Raw genomic sequence first — 19481 nt, 5'->3', positions numbered from 1 at the left:
AGTGAAAAAAAAATTAATCACTTTATTGATGAAAAGTTGATTGCAGTCTTTCACTACTTTATTCTCCTTTTTTTGCAGCATAAAAAAGGCAATGTAGCCTGTTCAAAGGCGGGATCAAAGCACAAAAAAATTTCCTTCTATTTATTTTTTTGGCTTAACAACAAACTGCACAAGACTGCGAGCACATGGAGGTTTAACATTTCAGTGTGCATTAAACTCTCTTACTCATTGGGATGGCATTAACAGCTGGCAGTAAAGGGAGAAATAAGTAAGTCAAGACAAAAATACATTTCAGAGAAAACTGCAGGAGTCAAAGCACAAACAGGGCTGCATTTGTCAGTCATCAGAAGGAAAGCTTAAATGGGACTTCATCTACAAAAGTCTGCAAAGCTTAAGTTACAGTTTGGCATTTGGCCACAGGAATCAAAATATAGCCTTGGTTTGCTGAAAACTGTTAAACACAGGGACACACCGTATTCTTGTAAGTGGAAGATTAATTAGTTCAGTTTTCACTAAATGTCAGCAAATTTGCGATGCAAATGCCACGCAGCCAGTCCAGAAATTTCAAAGAAAAGGGGGGCTGGCTTCTGAAACAGGACAATGAGTCAAAGCATTCCTACAGGTTTCTATTCCTACATCAAGAATCACGGTACTAAACTGGCTAAAAAGCCTTTTTTTTTTCTTTTAAAATAAGGTTTAAATTAAAGTTATTAAAAAAAAGTAAATAAAATCAGTACTGCATTGATCAATAGAACAATTATGGCTCGCAATAGATGACTAACAAGTAGGCGCAAATGACATAGACTTCTCTTTCCCCTGCCTTTCATTGCAGCAGATGGGGGAAGGAGAACACTTCATCCTCAGGTTCACTGGTCCTTTGGCTTCTTCTGGCGTAGCGAATCCATCTCCCAGTAGTCACTCTAGCTTCTGGGTTCTTGCCTATTCTCCTTCCCTCTTGTCCTCTCTCCAAAAACTGACTCATTCCCTCTCTCTCTCTCTCTCTCTCCCTTCCACTCCACTCTTCCCGATTTGGCCACCAGGGAGGTGTGTGGCACTGGAGCAAGCATTATTGATAGAGCATCTGTTTAGACATGGTGCAGGATCTGTGGCATGTGGGCGAGCAGCTGGGGGTTCGAGCAGGGGAGACATTATGTCATATTACATATCTTGAGATGTCTCGTTCACTTGTATCTATGCCCATTTCACAGGCACACACTCCCACAGACACTCAGAAACACAAACACATGCCACCGCCATCCCCGCCATGATTATTTTAGTTTCCGTCTTACTTGTGTGAATGTGAAATCCCAGACTCCTCACATATGGAAACAAAATAGGGTCATAAGTATTGTATCTGTTTATCAGCATATCTAAATGTGTGAAAACATTTTGTGTGAATACATTCAAATGTGCCACATTGTGTGTGTGTGTGTGTGTGTGTGTGTGTGTGTGTGTGTGTGTGTGTGTGTGTGTGTGTGTGTGTGTGTGTGTGTGTGTTTTATATATATATATATATACACCAACTGTAGTCACACTCGCGACTCAAGACTATGTCCACATGTACATGTTTTCAAAATGGGATTTTTTTTGTCTTTTGTTTTGAAAAATGTCTCCATCCACGATGCCTTGTGCTGTCACGATCATGCTAAGGCAGCGGGTTTCGAGCTAGCAGTGATAGTTAGATTTGGGTCCATGGATGTGAAAGTGTAAGGTGTATTTTCACAGGAAGTCTGTGGATAATTGATCAGTCTTGAAAGGCTGTTAACGTGATGTTTTTTGCTCTTATAAAAGGAACGCGGGCAGTTGTCTGCCCAAAATTCAGTTGAATGAGAAAACATCGACCAGTTGACCCTGAGCCGTGCTCCAGATGTTGGTAAACCAATCTGCTGAGTTCTTACCTTAGTGGAATTGTATACAGTTTGGTTGGAGCCACGCAGCAATAAAGGTCACCCCCCCTGTGGCTTTATGATTGGATCATGATATGTTTGAGAGTTGAAGCATCCTCACTGGCTTTTCAGGACAAAGTGTGAAACTGTGGGCCACAAATAAGCATTAAGCAGCATGCATTTGAAGATGTAATTGATTCTGAACTCAACTCATATGTGTAAAGTTACGATTCAGACGTTCACTTTAGTTCTGTGTGTTTATTTTGATCACAAACAGACGTAAAACTGCAAAAAAAAAAAAAGAGCAAATCTTTTGAGGCAGAAATTATTTCTACAAATCATTTTCATCTGGTCACAAGATGCCATCTACTCAGCTGCTGATCTTCTTACTGATTCAAAAATGAAACCTATTTAGATATTATGGGGATGGTTTCAATCATTTTTAGACAACTTGCTACAGATTGTCTCATGTCATGTTGTCCAGCAGCAGCTACAAAACTCTGTTTTAGAGGCCTATTTGGGCAAGGGAGCCAGAGGCGAGTATCCTGGCATCATAGGTTCATTGGGGCAGCCAGACAGACAGAATACCCATTCCAGATAAACGCCACACATAGATGTCCCAACTTTTTAATGCTCACTCAGTACACTGCCAACAGATTTTCATCCATGGCAGCTGAGGATTTTATAGTATTTTACACTGTAAAATACAATATGATGTCACACAGTGGACCTTTGTGGCAATGCACTGACGAAATCAGTTGTGCACCTTCTGTTTTCTTGGATCAGTCAGAGAGCTGTTGCCCCCTACTATACACTCAGTGTTAGTTTCCACAAGCTAGAATGACTCCAGGTTAGAAATACACTGAAAACACAGGTGAAATAATAGAAATTCTGTTTCTTTGTAGCACCAACATTCTCCAACTTCAGCATGAAGTAACTCAGAATGATCACACATCCTCTGTTATATTGCACCGACTAATATGCGAACAGTAGTCTAATCCTGTGGCCAAATGAATCAGAGCAAAGTGCCCAACAGCAATAAAGGCTCTCCCTACCTACTATTAAGTAAATGGTGGCATGTTATTAAAATTCCATAAGAATTTTCTCCATCTCTTCATCTCTTCTTCAGAGTACACTGATATCAACAGTACCCTTCTCAGAAACCAGCTGCTAGTTTATTTAGTCTTTTTTAAACAGTAAAGACACATGTGGCTAAAAAAAAAAACAAGAATTAATAATGGCTGCATTCCCTTTAAGGGTTTTCAGGCCCGAGATCCTGGCACGCATGTGCTTCACTGGAGCCGAGGCCATTGTTAATTATTTGCTACTCCTTGTGATTGTCCTGCTGTGACAAGACAAAATGTCAGCTGTGAATTATTTTGCTAGATTAAACCTCTTCTGAGGACTGTGTGAGTGCGTATTGCTTGGCATCTCACTGATTATTCAGTTAGTTTTGTTGCACCTGTTACTGCAGCCTAATACATTTGTGATTCTTGTAACCGCTGTTTCGTGACCACGCATCATTCTCTGCATAGCTCCACCTAACTTCAGCCTAATCAGACATGTAATCAGCCAGAATAAGTTACAACAAGTGTGCATGCACGTCCCCAAACACCACATGGTACAACAATAGATATTTTCAGTTATTTTGGCTGATTAGACTCCCTGTTATTGTGGCCACATAAGTGAATAACGCTGATCCAGGAAACCCAAGCTGACCTGGTGTCCAAACTGCACAGATCCCAATAAGACTGAGTGTTCACAGGATGCCTCAGACCAAGGTTGGCCAACAGGACCCCCCTCTTCCTCAGAGGTCCCATGTCTGTTCCCTGAGGCGTTGTCACAGGATGAGGGGACTTGGACAGTATTAGGCTGGTGGCTTTTGCATTGTGGCAGATCTGTGTATCTACACTGTAACTGAGTGACGTCGCCCTCTTTGTTCATTATTGGTTTTTGGGGTTTGGTGATCTCGTCAGATTTAGCGTAGTTCAACATTTGCTTGCACTGATACTTTCATTTTAATTCAGCTGTTTGCTTTGTGCTTTAAATATGTAAACTGCTCACTGCACACCTGATCTCTGCTCTGAGTGGCAGAGCTCAGGTGTGCACAATCATGTCATCAAATTAAAAAGCTGTCATTTTAAGCAAACAGACTTCTCTGAAAAGGTGCAGGTGCAAGTCCAGATCATGACTGAAGTAAATTTACCTCTTTACCTGCAGCTTAGCTCGCTTTGATTATATGCTTTTTGAAATGTCGTTAAAGTGATTTATTGGTTCATGTATGAGCCTGGAGGAAATTTTTCTTTAATGTCAGTAATTTTCAGTGTTTTGTTATTATCCTCTGCATATGCAATTCTGCCTTTGCACTTATCCTAGCCCCTACTGGTGTTCAGTCCTATTAATAATAATAATTGGAGTCCTTTTTTTTTTTTTTTTTTCTTTTTTGCCTTGATTTGAAATTGGCACAAGAATTCCAAATGCCTATAACAGAATTCTTTTTAAAAGCATTAATATGTTTTTTTTCTCTATTGATTGATAAAGAGACGATGCAGTGAAGGCTGATTGATTTGTTTTTTTTGTTGTTTTTCTTTTTTTTTTTGCAGCGGGAATGGGGTGGCATAAATAATAACGTTACAAGATTTGCATCTGCCGCTTCTCATTTGAATTCCACTCAATTTCCTCTACAACTGAAAGTGTCTAAAAGCCCACTACACAGTGTTTGTGGCCAGAGAAGAAAAATTGGCCCAAATACATTTTATGCAATACTTCATGTTAGGCTCAAAGCAGAAATAAAAAGCCACGATGCACCACAACTACAAAACAGAGACTGGCCCTTCCTTAATTATGTATCATAAATGTTAAATTGTTGGCTGATTTAGCTCAACCGCAGGGAGAGCAGGCTATTATTAGAGGAGACAAGCCTTTATTTGTAATTTCCCCTGCTTTATAAGGGGATGTTTCACAATTTTCTAGAAAAAAAAAAGCCTGCTTGTCTGATCTGCCGTCTTTGCTGAGTTAGAAGGGTTCCAGTATGTCAGCGTGTATTATCCCTTACATGTTCCTTCCACAGAAGGCTTTTTATTGTGAAGCAGATGTAACAGCTGGATCATTTTCTGTTTTAAAACATCTGCTTTAAAAATACTAATAAGGACTTAGGTTTTGTTCAAATTAAGCTTTTGAACAACCTCAAGTCCGGGAGCTGTCTTCATCCGCGGTTCACTCCTATTTTACCTTCAGTTTCTTCCTCTCTCTCTTTCCCTGCTTTGTTTGCCATCTCTGACAATGCTGCTCTTTTTCTTTTGCCAAGCAGAATTTCCACAGTTATTCCAGTTGTTCCAGCATCCGCTATTTCAGCTGCCTAGGGAAGACTAAGATAGCTACAGGGGGAAAAAAAACAATCGCACTTTCTTTGTTTTTTGGTTGCATATGCAGTGGCAGACAGAATTGCACAGGGAACACTGAGTTCACAGGTAATCATCTGCCAATAGCCACTACATTTCACAATCAACATTTACTTCATAATGACAAGTTTAAAAAAGTGTTAATGTCAACGTAAACAGTGAGAAGGAAATTTATTAGTGAAAGTCAACAAAAGGCATATGTTGTAGTGCTGCCTCTGAAATGCACACGGTGCTGTCGTATTAATTATCCTTTCACAAGTGATTTGGTTTTCTCCCTTTACTTGTTTCCCACATGCCTGCCTTTGTTAGTTCACCCCGAGCAGCAAAATTAGACTCAGACATTATTTTAATGCCAGCTTTTATCTGATTATTATGGGGATCTTGTTGCACCCTCTTGGGAATATTTGCACAAGTTGAAGATCTCACGCACTGGTTTGTATTTGCTCAACTTTTGTTAATTTCCCTAAAGTGTATACAACCTTGGGGATGGAAATGACACATTTTCCACTCAACTGTGAAAGTGACAGCCCAGTTTTCCCGCTGTCCTGACACTGCAGACACTGTTAGTGGTCAGTTATGGGTTTATAGCCAGGGACAGAACTGTCTTCCATGCCATTTGTTGTGTCTGACCTTTAAGATGATGAAGCGTAGGGAGAGTGACCCCTGGCAGGGTTTGTTCAAAGAGCAGCCTCTTGGTAATGGGGGGTCCAGTGCCTGGCAGCCTGCTGGGGGATTGATCAGCCCCTTACTCAAAGGCCAGATACAGAAAGCCTAGCCAGAGGAGAAGGCCATGCAGGACGTGGAGCCATCCTCTGCTTTGAAGCCCTCTCCAATAGTTCAGCTGCTTCACTGCATGAATAAACATGTCTAATGCCTATCTGTTAAGCTGCTCTGTCCCTTCCTTCTTCTGTCCTCTTCTCTCCTGGAAGAGCTAACAGTGAGGCTGCTGCAGATGGAAAAGATATGAACGGAGGTCACAGAATCCTTTCTCTCTTTTTTTGTGTTGCTTTTTCACTCTTTTCCTTCTCCCTCTTCTTTCTTTTTCAGCTTGCTCCTCTTCTCTCCCCCAGCTTCTTGTGTGTATACTTCCTGTGCTCTATCCTTGTTGCACAGGATTAAATCCACTCATTTAGAGCTTGCGTTGCATCCACAGATGTCAGCTTTGAGATTGAAATGAGCTCCCCTTCTGTAAAGAGGCAGAGTTAAAAGGAAAATTCAGAGAGGGGGAGAGAGAAACTAAACAGAAATGCAAAGTCTTTTCAGTTCCGAGTGTAGGCCAGAGTATGGCTTATAGTCACATGCACGTTGTTGACCAAGGTTTAAAGTGACTAAGTGTGGAATTTAACGCTTATGACAGGCAGAGTCCACATTTTTGGTGCGAAGCATCGACTTGCATTTAAATCTGCTTGCCTGACGTCTCCCATTACATGTGACTGACAAATAACTTTAAGTACAAACACTTATGTCTTTTGTGAACCAGTCATCACGAGAGGCAAACATCAAAAGTCATATTTACTCCAGTATTACACAGCAAAATGATTTTTTTTTTTTTCTTTTTAGGCCAAACAAATATGTCAGGTGCATTTTAATACCCAGCACTGTTCACATCCATGATTACTAGCTTTTAGTGCTCTTTGTTGCTGTGACACCATTGTCAGGCCTCTGTTTTTACATCACCCATGCGCACACCTCACACACCTGCACGAGATAAAGGAAATGGCAACCCACTTTCAAAAGAACACCTTCACATCACTACTAGAGATCTGAAACTCCATTAGAACCTGTAAGTGTCTTTACATTTCTACATTATCAAAAGCCCTGTAGGTACTTGAAAGCACTTTGGTTAGATGCAGGTCTGTCAGATCTGCTTAATGTGGAAACAATGCTGACATGTGCTTTCAGAGTTACACAGTGTTGCTAATGACACAGAGCTGCAGTGACCGAGGTCTACACCATTTCCCAATTAATTTGCATCTTAAATATTTCCTCCCAGTTCATTTACTACATGTGGTAGTTGAGGGGTGGTAGTTTAGGAGTGTGGTATCAGTGATGACAGAAGTGGAGCCAAGGAGCAGCTAAGGCCGTACTGAGCTGTGTGCAGCAGCAGAGCTGAATCAGAGCGGCCGGAGTTTGGGTGGTCCAGCTCGTAAACCTCATCCGAGCGCTGAGCAGGCCGTGTCCACGGCCTCCGAGAGCTCCGAGGGCCTGGATTCGCTATAACTTGTTATGGTCAGCCTTTTTCATCTGTGCTAATTCGAGATCGTGACCTTTCGCTGCCCTTTCTCAGGTGTTTCTTTGGAAGACCTAACATGAAAGACTGACACAAATCAATGAGTTGAATAACTTCAACAAAGACGTAAATAAGCAGCGGTTACGGCCGTCCGCTGAGCTTTCTCATCTATGCTAATCACCGCCGAAAGGCATTGATGAAAGGATATTCCGAAGTTATGAAGACACTGCGCTGTGTTCGGTTTATCGTTTGATTATATACCCAATTATAGTGCGAGTAAGCAATTAAATGAAGCCTGCATGTTGAGAACAGATTCTGTCTGCAATTGAACTGTGCTGCTGCACTTTGAGCACCTCACAGCTCTAATTTTTCTGCCGGTGTCTGTGAGTGTGTGTGTGTGTGTGTGTGTGTGTGTGTGTGTGTGTGTGTGTGTGTGTGTGTGTGTGTGTGTGTGTGTGTGTGTGTGAGAGAGAGAGAGAGAGAGAGAGAGAGATCGACGTTTGATGAAAGAGGAGTGTTCATGAAGCAGCGAAGCCTTGATTACAAGGGTCAATAGTATCAGAATGGCATCATCATGCATCACTAGAGGATTCCATGATGTCATGATTTGTGGCATGCGTGTCAGTGAGTGTGTGTACATGTAGAGATGGAGAAAGGGTTTTTCTGAGAACAGTGCTCTTCACCGTAAGACCATAATAGCATCTGTAAAATAAACACAAGTGGCAGTTCCGCCTCTAAACATTTGGCTCACTCAGTGAAAGCAATCTCTGCTAAATGGTAATGTGACTCTGCAAAGTGGCATCATCAGTGTTCTTCATTTCAAACAAACTGCTACTGTGTCACGCCTTTAAATTTACCCTATGCTTTAATATTAACAACCTGGGCATGCAGACAATGAGAGGCCTAATTCACTTACATAACTTTTTGCTTTGTATCCTTGTGCCTTGTTATTTGCCGGGTATTATTTTGATTAAAAGGTTTTTAGTCCCTCAGTGAATCTTCTGTAGAAGCTCCTGGGAGGTGTTTGCATCCACAGCTTCCTGCCAGCTTTCCTGTTCTGACCAAACACAATTTCACGTGAACAGGCTTCTGAGCTTTTCCATCTCTCGGCATTCACGTTCTTCTTATTATTCCCCTACTTCTGATTTTCCACTTTCTTCAGGAATGACAAATGCTAATTAGGTTTAATGAAATTTATATCTATATGAATAGGTCAGATAACACAAAAAGTTTCATTCATTTCATGTCCCACATTGCTTCACACCTCAAAAGAAATTCATCATGCTCCTCAGAGCCTTTTGGAAAGGCTCCTGCCCTAACCTCCCACCGCCTCCTCGCTGCATTGGTTGTTACTGTATGTAATAGAAATTGAGACATCTATTAAGCTCGGCCTATTGCTTGGCACAAAAGAGTCTGACATTCTTGAATGAAGAATCCCCTTGTGGTTCCAACCTTCGTATCTCATTACACCCATACTCCATCCGTACTAAAGAAATTCTATCAGTGTGAGCAATTATGTCCAGGTTCGTTTTGCACAGTTTTAGAAGTCATATTCTAACCACTTGTGTTGCTGGCCTGCTGCCTTACCCTCAGTAATGTTTTACCTAACCTTGCTTGTATTTGTCTCTGCCCTCCTCATTGTAGCTACTTAAAGTGTGTGTATTCAGAAAATGAGCTGTGCTGCTGTTAGCCCACACAAGTAAAAGATGTCTTCAGGCAACTGCAGTGGCATCACGAAGAGATAGAGGGATAACGGTAGCTCAAGCAGAGGAGCACAGGCACTTTTTTCACTGCTCATGTCTGTTTCTCTCTCTCGGTCTCTCCTTTATTCTGTGCCTGGGGATGTGTGTATTTATATTATGGATTTTAACAGAAATTGATTACTCTAGAAGAGAGCAAAAATGTTTGCATTACTTTATTACAGATGGAGGTCACCTCATCGATTAGATTCACAGTAACTTGCCTTTTTTTTTTTTTTTTTTTTTTTGAACCAATTTTTTTTGTGGTCAGACTGAAGATGACAAGAGGATATTGTACTTGGCTCAAGAAAAACAAGTCTGCCATATAGCTGTACCAGAATATACTGTAGGCTAGAGGTCTTCATGGGTCCACCTACTGCCAAAGCAAGATTTAATCCTGCCTAAACTCTGCCTCTGTAGCAAGTTATTGGTAAATAATTAATATGTATAAAACCATGGAGTATTGATTTGTTAACTTTTTGAAAAATGACATCATCTTTCATAAACTCCTATGGATGGCTGTGTGCAGGGTTTCCAGGCCCAGACTGCACAATATTTTTATCTCATATGATCATCCCTGTGTCAGATTAGGTGATTACCTACAGTACCTGAGGTAGAAAATCTTACATTTTCCTGACTGAGAGACCTGAACAACTACTGCTCCCTGATCATTGTTACTGTCTTTCAGGAAGCTAGCCTACGGTTTCCTGGAAAAGACATAAATAGATAATTGAAGGAGCAACCAAAGCAGTTTGTATGATACTGGCTTACTTGAAGGTAGTTCCTCCTACCTTCATCATTCCTCCATTTTGTCAGTTGTAGTTGCGTAGTGGAGAGCTCTGTGCTTACATTGGTCAGCTTCACAGAAGTAAGGGGACTTTGACGGATGACGCACAGAAAAATAAATAACATCTAATCTGTCAGGAGGCGTTCCAGTTGCGGCATCAGCTTTCATTCATTACGACACACTTTGCAAGATGGAAGACTTTTGGGTTGACCCTGACTGACTCCATGTTGTCCTCATCTGGCCATAATCAGGCTGATGTTCAGACTTTAGCCCTTTACAGTCATGCACTCCTTGTCATTATTCTGATGATGTCCTTCCTTTCTATATTGTAGTTTTTGTAAGAAGTATATGGTTCCAGTCTGTTACTTTTTTTCCACCAGTGCCAGTGTCAGTGTTCAATCTAGAACAGATTCTACACATTTCCACCAGCGGTGGGCCTCTGGGCCCAGCAGCTAATGCAGGCACTTCACCAATACTAAGCGTGATTGGCTTGCAGCCATTCCACTCTGAGCATCCCCGATCTGTTCTCGGAAGCAGGGTCAGGTCTGGCTAGTACTTGGATGGGAGATTGCCTGGGAATACCAGGTGCTATTTGGGGCAGCTATGGCTCAGCAAGTAAAGTTCCTCTACTAATTAGAAGGTTGGTGGTTCAATCCCTGCTTCCCATGACTTCTGCATGTCGAAGTATACTGATCCCCAAGTCGTTCCCAAAGCATCCATCAGAGTGTATGCTTCTGTGAATGGGTGAATGAGTTTTATAGTGAAAAAGCACTTTGAGTGCTCAAATCGAGTAGAAAAGTGCTACGACTTCTGATGATGATGATGCTCTATAATAATCATATGGACTGGTTCTCAACTAGATTTGGCAAAGTTTTGTTGACTCGCTGAGTTGAAAAACACCTGTATACTGTGATTGCATTTGGTTTATGGAAGTAAGATATTAAAAGGATATTCCAGGTATGCTAAAGTCTACAGGTCTACAGCCACTGCTGCTTGTTATTTTTTATGGTGCATCATCGTAGTATTGGACCGCTTGCTGTATTTGGTGTATTTGTCAGTGGCACTTTCAGTCATTCCCTGTTTTCACTTGACTGCCCTTGGATCTCTTTTGGGTTTGGTCTTTCTGAAGATTTAATATATTTTTTGTTTGCCATAGTTTTTTTTTTTTAAATTTGTAGTGGTGAATTTGCATGCAGATACATCTTACAAGTGTTGATCCATTAAAATGCTGTATGGCTGTAGGGTAAATCTACTTGTTGCAGCTAACCCAGTTTTCATCCACACACCCACTTTCAAGAGAACATTTGTTGTGAGATATTATAAATGACAAGAGTAAAAGAGAGAGATCTAGAGAGTAGTTTTTCTAAATGGACTGAGCTTTTTGGGAACCAGCCCCAGTAGCTCATGACCTAATTGCGTCTGCAAAAATAGTTACTCTGTGTGTTATGCTCTCTGTTACTGCCATGTGTTTCTACAGTCCAGCCCACCTGTCAGAATCTAAATCTCAGGTAGCATTATTCGACATTTCTGGGTTACATGGAATGCATGACCATGTTATCACAAGTGGAAAAACAACACAAAGCTCTACTTTAACACCATAATCACCATTTCAGAGTGCTGGGACATGTGTGCCAATACAATTATTTTACATTTACTGTACATTCATTTGAGTGTGTGCTGATAAATCACTCTTGGCCAACAGTGGTACTCATGACAAAATGTAAAAGAATTTTGCAGTACTAGTTGCCTGTGAGTCTACCGACTATGTACTCATCTTTCAGTTTCAGAAAATGTCCAGCTAAGTCACATTTAAAGACAAACAGTAACACACAAACAGATGCACTTTTCCTGTCGTTATTGACCACGTTGCTAGTTGGAGCATGGTGTTCCAGTTGAGGAGACGAGGCAGAAGTGTGGCGCCTCTGTGGCTCTGAGACTGGAAGTTGTAAACAAGCAATGTTGTAAAGTACGACAGAAAACATCAGTGCGAAGGAGTGCGGTCCTGCAGTATTTTAATACAGAACATGAACCATTGTATGTGGGCTGGATCATATAACCATGTTAACCTAGCACTGCTAACAGCAGTTGATGACATTCTGTGTAAGAAAAGAAAGACCCTAAAACAACTGTTAATGACATCCTCCAGAGGGCAGCAGTGAAGGTATCACAATCTGCTGTCCACAGCAGACTTCATAAAGAAAAGTATGGATGCTTCAGCAGAAGATTCAAACCACTAATTAGCAAGAAGAACAGGAAGGCCAGGCTGGAATTTGCCAAGAAATACAGAGACAAGCCTTAGAAAAGTTTTATGGACTGATGAGATAAAGGTGAACCTTTACCAAGGTGATGGAAAGGCTAATGTTTGGAGAAAGAAAGGATCTGCTCATGATCCCAAACAACAATGAAGTCATCTGTGAAACACAGTGGAGGTAATGTCATGGTTTGGGCTTGGATGGCTTCTTCTGGGATGGGCTGATGATGTCACGCATGATGCCAGCAGTGCAATGATCTCGGACGTCTACAGAAACATTTTTCTGTCAATTTAAAGAAAGATGCAACCAAACTGGTTGGGAGATCATTCATCATGCAGCAAGATAATGACCCAAAACACACTGCCGAAACGACAGAGGGGTTTATCGCTGACACTAATAACGTACTAATATGTATACAGCTGCAGTAACCCAAACATTAGCACACGTGCTGCTGCCGGCCGCTCCTCCTACGCTGTGTGTATCAAACCTAACCTGACGTGGCTCTGACTCTATTCTCGTTCTTTTGTGCCGTCTCTAAAATTAATGATGGAATTAATTCTTTCAACTTTATATTGACCATATCTCGTATTTCTATTGAGGAGAAGTTAAAGTTATCTTGATAATTTTATCGCCCAGCCCTGCTACCAAGTAGCTGATTGAGGTTGCAAATAAGTCTGGAAGTTACTAAAATCAAGAGTTCACTGTAACGCATTGAGTGGTTACTCACTGTGTTCAGTAAACACGTGAAAAGTAAAACTGTGATCAGTTTTGTTGGATTATGTTTGTAATCATGACTTAGATGAAGAACAGACTGAGTTTTATAAATAGTCAGTATCGAAATCACCTGTAGAGAAGGATTTCTCACCTGTTTGTACCGCAAAGATGCTGTCACATTTCCAGAAGGTTGCTCAGTCCTCTGGTGAAGTCCTGCTCTGAGGCTGTGATGGACTGAAATGGACTGAAGGTCTTTGTCAGGTTTTCTCTCCATCTATCAACCCAGACACTTGTGAACAAGTTTAGCTCTCTGACGCCTCACCTTTGGGTAAAAGTGTCACTGCTGTAATCAGTTACTTTACAGTGTGGTTGGCCATATATCAGTAAACCGTGCGCCTTTTTATTTCAGTGAAATCCTTATTCACACTCCACCAGAATAAAATAATCAAAATACTTTTCTTCTTTGCTCCTTTTAGCTCTTTTTATAGCGTGCTGCTTTTATTCTGCTGTCTTGGTGCAAGCGAGTGGGTAAAGGGGAAGTTAGTTGCCTTCTCTGTAGATAATTGCTTCCATTCAGTTGTTGTTAGAACAGCTTTGTGATCATATAGGCAGAGAGAAACTCTTATAGGTATATTGTTTGGCACTAATGAGAGTCTTTCTTGAGTGTTTGAAGAGATGACGAGAGCTGGATTCATTGCACCGATGCACACTTTGTGTTTCTGCTGAGATTGCCATTACCACTGACCAAGCTACAAGTAAGCATTTACTGACAAAACAAATTAGCGTTGATATGTGTTACAGTAACAATTAGGGATAATGTTTGAACGTGTTTGTGTGACTAAAGCATAAATCGATGGCATGGTAGAAGTCCAGGTTACGGTCCTCATATGTAATCCAAGTGTTACAAATGTTGTGTATTCATGTCTGTGCATGTGTTTGTATGGAGATAGAGTGTCTCTTTAAGTAGGACAGTAGAAATTGATGGCCAACTCAGAAAGCTGACCTACATAGAGGCACAGACAAACTAGTTCCCTCAGCATGCATGCTGAGCCCAGTTGCTCTGCAGAAAATGCAGAGGAAGCAGGCATATTGTCACTGTAAACATTTGTTAAATGCATACTGTAGATCCATCCATCCATTTGCTAGTCACATCCTAGTTTTTAGGTTTAAATAATGCTACTATATCCCAAGGGCGGTATGTCTGCTGTGGTGCAGCATTATTTTCTTAATTTGATGAAAAGCTGGTATTTATGTCTTCATTTATTTTTAGTTCCATAACCTGTTTATCGATGTTACGAGTTGTATTTTCTATCTGCAGTTTCCAGGAGTCAAGATTAATGGAGAAATGTAATTGATCAGACCAGAATATAAAAACAATCCAAACAAGTGGTGCTACAAAGTCATCTGAGCGCCATAAAATGATAAAGGCCAAGCGTGAAGAAAGCCGCAATCATATTGAAATCTAATTACATCAATTTATAGTCGCATTGCTTTTATCTAATTGTTTTCTGGCCTCTTGCTTTATTTCATTCTACCGTTGAAAGCTCCTTTGTGACATTTCTCAGTAATCAGTAGATGTCCTTTTAAATGTCGTATAAACTAATAAGTTACAGCATTTTACAGCCTGAGAACTTTTACTAACAACACATGGAACTGAACACCGTATGTGATAATTGTGGCTCAATTTTAAGCTAGTTCTTCTACCACCTGATGCCCTCTCATACAGCCACCTACACATAGAGTGCAGTAATCATCACCTTTATTTTTTGCTCAGATGGAGGGTTGACACACTGCACACTGTGCAGACAAGGTCCAAAGAGAGATTTGCATCGGTGAAGTCTCGAGGGGGCTGTTGCATTTACACACCTACACAAAGCATTTCATTGTAATTGGCATATTTTCTTCTTTTTTTTTTTTTTTAATCATGATTTTGCTGAAGGAGCTCAGCTTTCAAATGGAACTTCTCAACAAATTAAACCTATGCAGTTCACATTAGAAATGGTGCAGTTTATGGCATTATTACACATTGAAGTTGTAAGTAGCTAATTAGTTCAATTATTACCTAGTAAAAATAGTAAAATACATAATAATAAATAAATGAAATAATAAAATCCACAAGAACGTATGTGATCACCCTGTGCTTTCAGTACGACTTACTGTTTGTTACACTTAAAAATGGTTTTGTCACTTTTAGGCTTTTCTTAAAATCCTTTTTTTTCTCTTAATGACCACTTTGAATGTGATGTTCATATGCGCACAGTACAATACAACAAAGAGTAAAAGCATCAAGAAATGTACCATGATGCATTCAGGTTGCAATCTTACAGCTAAACCAACAACTTCTTATCAGCCTTATCTTTTGACTGTTGTCTGAAACAGTGCAGTGGCTCACTCTGTGGTGCACTTCTGGGATTAATTTTACATTGGGCGTCTTCACTGTTCCCCACAGACTCATAGGCATCAAAGCAGTCATATTTATTTGTTTTGGATTTTTATCATCTGGTGTCTTGACTTGTGACTAGGGAATCTGGGTATGCCTAAGGGACCTGTAATAACTCTTTGTGTTTGTCTTTCTATTTCTCTGTGTGTGTTTATCTATCTGTTAACCAATAACAAAAGCTTATAATTGCATTTACTGCAGATAATTGTAGATTTTATTGCTAAAAGGAAAGATGTATTTACTGTGGGTGTAAAAGACACGCTCATAGGTGGATTCTTTAATATGTTCTGGTGGACATCTGCAGAGATATGATGTAAACATGGTCATCTAAGTCGTATATTTATAAGTACATAATGGAATATACTTAGACTCTACTTAGACTGTGACTAGACCCTTTCCAACAGCAGTGCACTCATCAGTAAACATTCATATTTTGTACATTTTTTTTTCTGTATAATGTTTTCAGGAGTTTTTAAAAGAAAAATATCTCTTTCCATTCACATTATTTTCTCAAATTTGTTCATTCTCTATTCGCTCTTCTCAGCTATATGTGCCCTGTGCTGTTAGAGAGTTCATGGTGTTAACTGTATTAAACAGGGGATTAATGCCCGGGGCTCTGGATCTCTGGTAATAGCAGACGGAAATACTGATCAAAGGACTCTAACTGTGCCGTGGGTGTTCGGACTGCCTCTGTCTGCTTCTCTGCATTACAAGAAGATTGGGCTTGGAGGATACACTATATAAGCAGACAGTGCTGGGGCTTTCTGTAGATTTACTCATGCCTGGACAGGTGAAGGTTCCATCAAGTATAATTAGGGCACAACTACCAGTTCAGTGGTAAAGTATAAAAAATATGGCACAAGATAAAATATACTTTTTCTAAAGTTGGGAAATAGGTGGAACAGTTTAGCTCCAGGTGGGTACAGCTGTGTGTGTGTGTGTGTGTGTGTGTGTGTGTGTGTGTGTGTGTGTGTGTGTGTGTGTGTGTGTGTGTGTGTGTGTGTGTGTGTGTTTGTCCTCTCTGTTTGTGTCTGTGTATTCCATTCATGCTGCATCCCAGCAGACATGAACCTCACTTCCTCCAGGTTCCTTAGCTTTGTGGTGACAGTGAGAGCTGCTCAGCAGCAGGCTCCTCTCATTAGATGCATAAGCAGCAATATTACAGCCCCTACTGTGAAAGCATTGGAAGTACATGTTTATAAGCTTTCATTTTTTGCTAAGTGGTTAGATGTATTGAAAGTACTTAACGTGTACAATGTTCACCAGTAGTTTAAACAGTGTTCCACTGTCTGCAAGGAAGAGCCCTGCACACCTCTTAGCTAAGAACCTTTGTGTCTTTTGGTTCATTTGTGCTTAATATTGACCTAGAAAGGTGTAATGAGCTCTAGGTGTATACCTTATGATACATATGTGCTTTGCATTCTCATGAGTCATCAGGGAGTTGCACTATGGCTGCTATACATAGCAGCTGTAAATTAATGTTACCCTTATCTCTGCTTCTTGCATGTTCGTGCTCTCACAAATCTTTAACACAATGAGGTAAAGTAAAATAGTAATATTATCCCCACTACTGCAGCTTTTGCATTTCAGAAACATTTAAAAAATGAGCATACATTTTTTTTCTGTTAGTAGCCTTTTGTGGCTATTTCCAATTTGTAAAGCATTTAAATGCCACTTTAAAAGTCAAAGAAGTCAAAGCCAACATTTCTGCTTGAATTTACAAGTTTTCCCAGGCTTGGAGGGGCCAGTTGGGTTGGGGCGGGTGAAAGGCATCAGAGCAACAGAAGCAGAGAAACCTGCACTGAGTGTGAAATAAAGACTGAGTATGATGAAGCTGGTAAATGGCTGTGAAAGTAGGCTCCCTGCCGGTTCTGCGGAGCGGCGAGATGAAGCCAAGCCCAGTTCTGGCTAATAAGTGTGAGCAAGTGCAGCCAAGAGGCCTCAGCCAGTGGCCACATAACACCTATTATCAGCCTTTCTATAAGGCATCCATGTGTTTTCATTTACAGGATATTGTTTAAGCTGTGGGAAGATTCTTCAGTGTGAGGATGTTGGCACGTCTCTGCTTGTGTCTATCAATGCTGACAGTCTTTAATAGTTTTGTGGGGGTCAGCCTCCTGCTATGTGTGGATAGTTGGAGGAAGAATGGCCTGGATACATGAGGACAGTCTCGCTCTGCTGACACCCTGCAGAAGGAGGATGGGAGAAAGGAATATTTCTGTTACTGCTATTTTGTGCCCTGTAATTGTCTGTAAGGTCTGTAAAATGGGATAGTAGAGCAAAGAGCTGCACTGCAATGGCAAGGGACAGAGGTTCACAAAGTACACAGGGGACTGATAAAGGAGGTGTGTGCCGAGCCGAGGAGCCAGAAAAATGCGGATGTTTGTTGTGTATTGTGAGTGTGAAGGTGCGTTCCAGCAGTAGTTAACACTACAGCCAAATGTCTTCTTCTTTTTTTTCATTTAAACAGATCCAGTCATGGGTGGAAGGACCCTGCTGGTGGTATCCGTGGTGGTGGGCTTGGCCCTGACCCCAGTGGATATAATAGTGCAGTGGAAAATGTCCTGTCAGTTGATGGAGGAGCTGCCTGTAGCAGCAGGAAGGAGTGTGGCGACAGGGGCCATGTGTGTTAACCTCTTTCCTTGTCACTTTTTCTGTCTTTCTCCCCACCCCCTCTCTACTTTCATCTCCACCTTTTCCTTTTCCCTTTCCATCCTTGTTCCTCTAGACTCCACTCCCACTACCTACAGACCTCCATGACAAATTACTTCTGGCGGTTGATTTGTTGGTTGTCAAAAGTGCTCCTTGTGCTGCCGTGAAGGTGGGGTGAGCAGGAGAAGAAGGTGCTTCTCCCCTCCCCCTGTTTCTGCCTGTCGTCATCACCTGCTCCCTGCCTCCCGCATCCTCTCGCTACAACTCAGTTTAGAGATGTCTCAGTGGATATTCATATTCTGTCTCATAAGATCTCATTAGATTCAATGTTGTCCGTATTTAATCAGTTCGCACAGGGTTTCCAACCCTCTTTTGACAAGGCTGTTTTGATATGTTCTTGCTTGTGTTAAAAGAGAAGCTTTAGGAGAATCTTTTGTTATTTATGGAGGAGGAACTAAAGGAGGAGCAGACAAGGAAAATGTGAGTGAGAGATAAAGACTTCATGACAGAACTATAAATGTCAGTGTTTGTGATAGGCTGCCTACTATAGTAAGTAGCATGAACACTTCTTCACAAAGAAATCTGTGTTTTACTGGATGATCTGATAAAGTAATAAAATAAGCAGCTTAGGGTGCTAATGTCCTATAATATACTTCATTTTCATTCAAATTCCCACAAAGATGTGAACATGATGATGCTTAAGCGACTAAATATTTGCAAAACAGCACACATAGGAACGGGTGATATGGATAAAGTATAAGGTAAAATATTATTATCAACCTGAAACTAACCAAATAGGAATTGTTTTTGTTTTTTTTTCTTTGCTTTAAATACCTGACGAATAAAGGTGTTTAATCACATTGATTCAAAAATCCTGCAAATCCAATACTGCCAGAAAGTGGTGCTGCTCATCGATTTGCAGCATAGCCACCAAAGGCCCAAAACAGCAAGATATATTAAAGGATAAACCAACTCAGTATAATAAATACAACAAATTCTCTGATGGTTGACAAATCTCTTGTTTGTGCACCCTGTTGTATAGTATGTGTTGGTAAAGCGAACATGTGCAGATGTGCAGGAAACTCGGCTCTGAATAGCTTCCCCTCGAGTCCTTGACCTTGAGATTTGTCCTGTGAAGTGGATGATGACTGAGCTGATGCCTGAAGACATGGATTTGTCTTCACGTTCATCCGGCTCACTCGAGGAACAACTGTTGTTTCACATCGGCGTATTAGTCTCTTCTCACATTAGGTAGACGGCTGTTTTTACTCTGTAATCTAGCATATACGATATTAGATTGATGGTGCTGTGTGTGGAGTGTGTCGGTGAGATGGCGCGGTGTTTATAGTAGCGGCTGTTTAAGCTCAATCTGTGGTGATT

General features: G+C 40.9%; 1 protein-coding gene across 4 annotated transcripts in view; it reads left to right on the top strand.

Moving 5' to 3' along the window:
- Positions 1 to 19481, top strand: part of msi2b (musashi RNA-binding protein 2b) — a 262689-nt gene that overhangs the window by 162270 nt on the left and 80938 nt on the right. The window lies entirely within an intron of this gene.

This window comes from Archocentrus centrarchus, chromosome 14 (assembly GCF_007364275.1).
Source record: "Archocentrus centrarchus isolate MPI-CPG fArcCen1 chromosome 14, fArcCen1, whole genome shotgun sequence".
NCBI lineage: Eukaryota > Metazoa > Chordata > Actinopteri > Cichliformes > Cichlidae > Archocentrus > Archocentrus centrarchus.
This window is presented reverse-complemented; position numbering and strand designations above follow the sequence as displayed.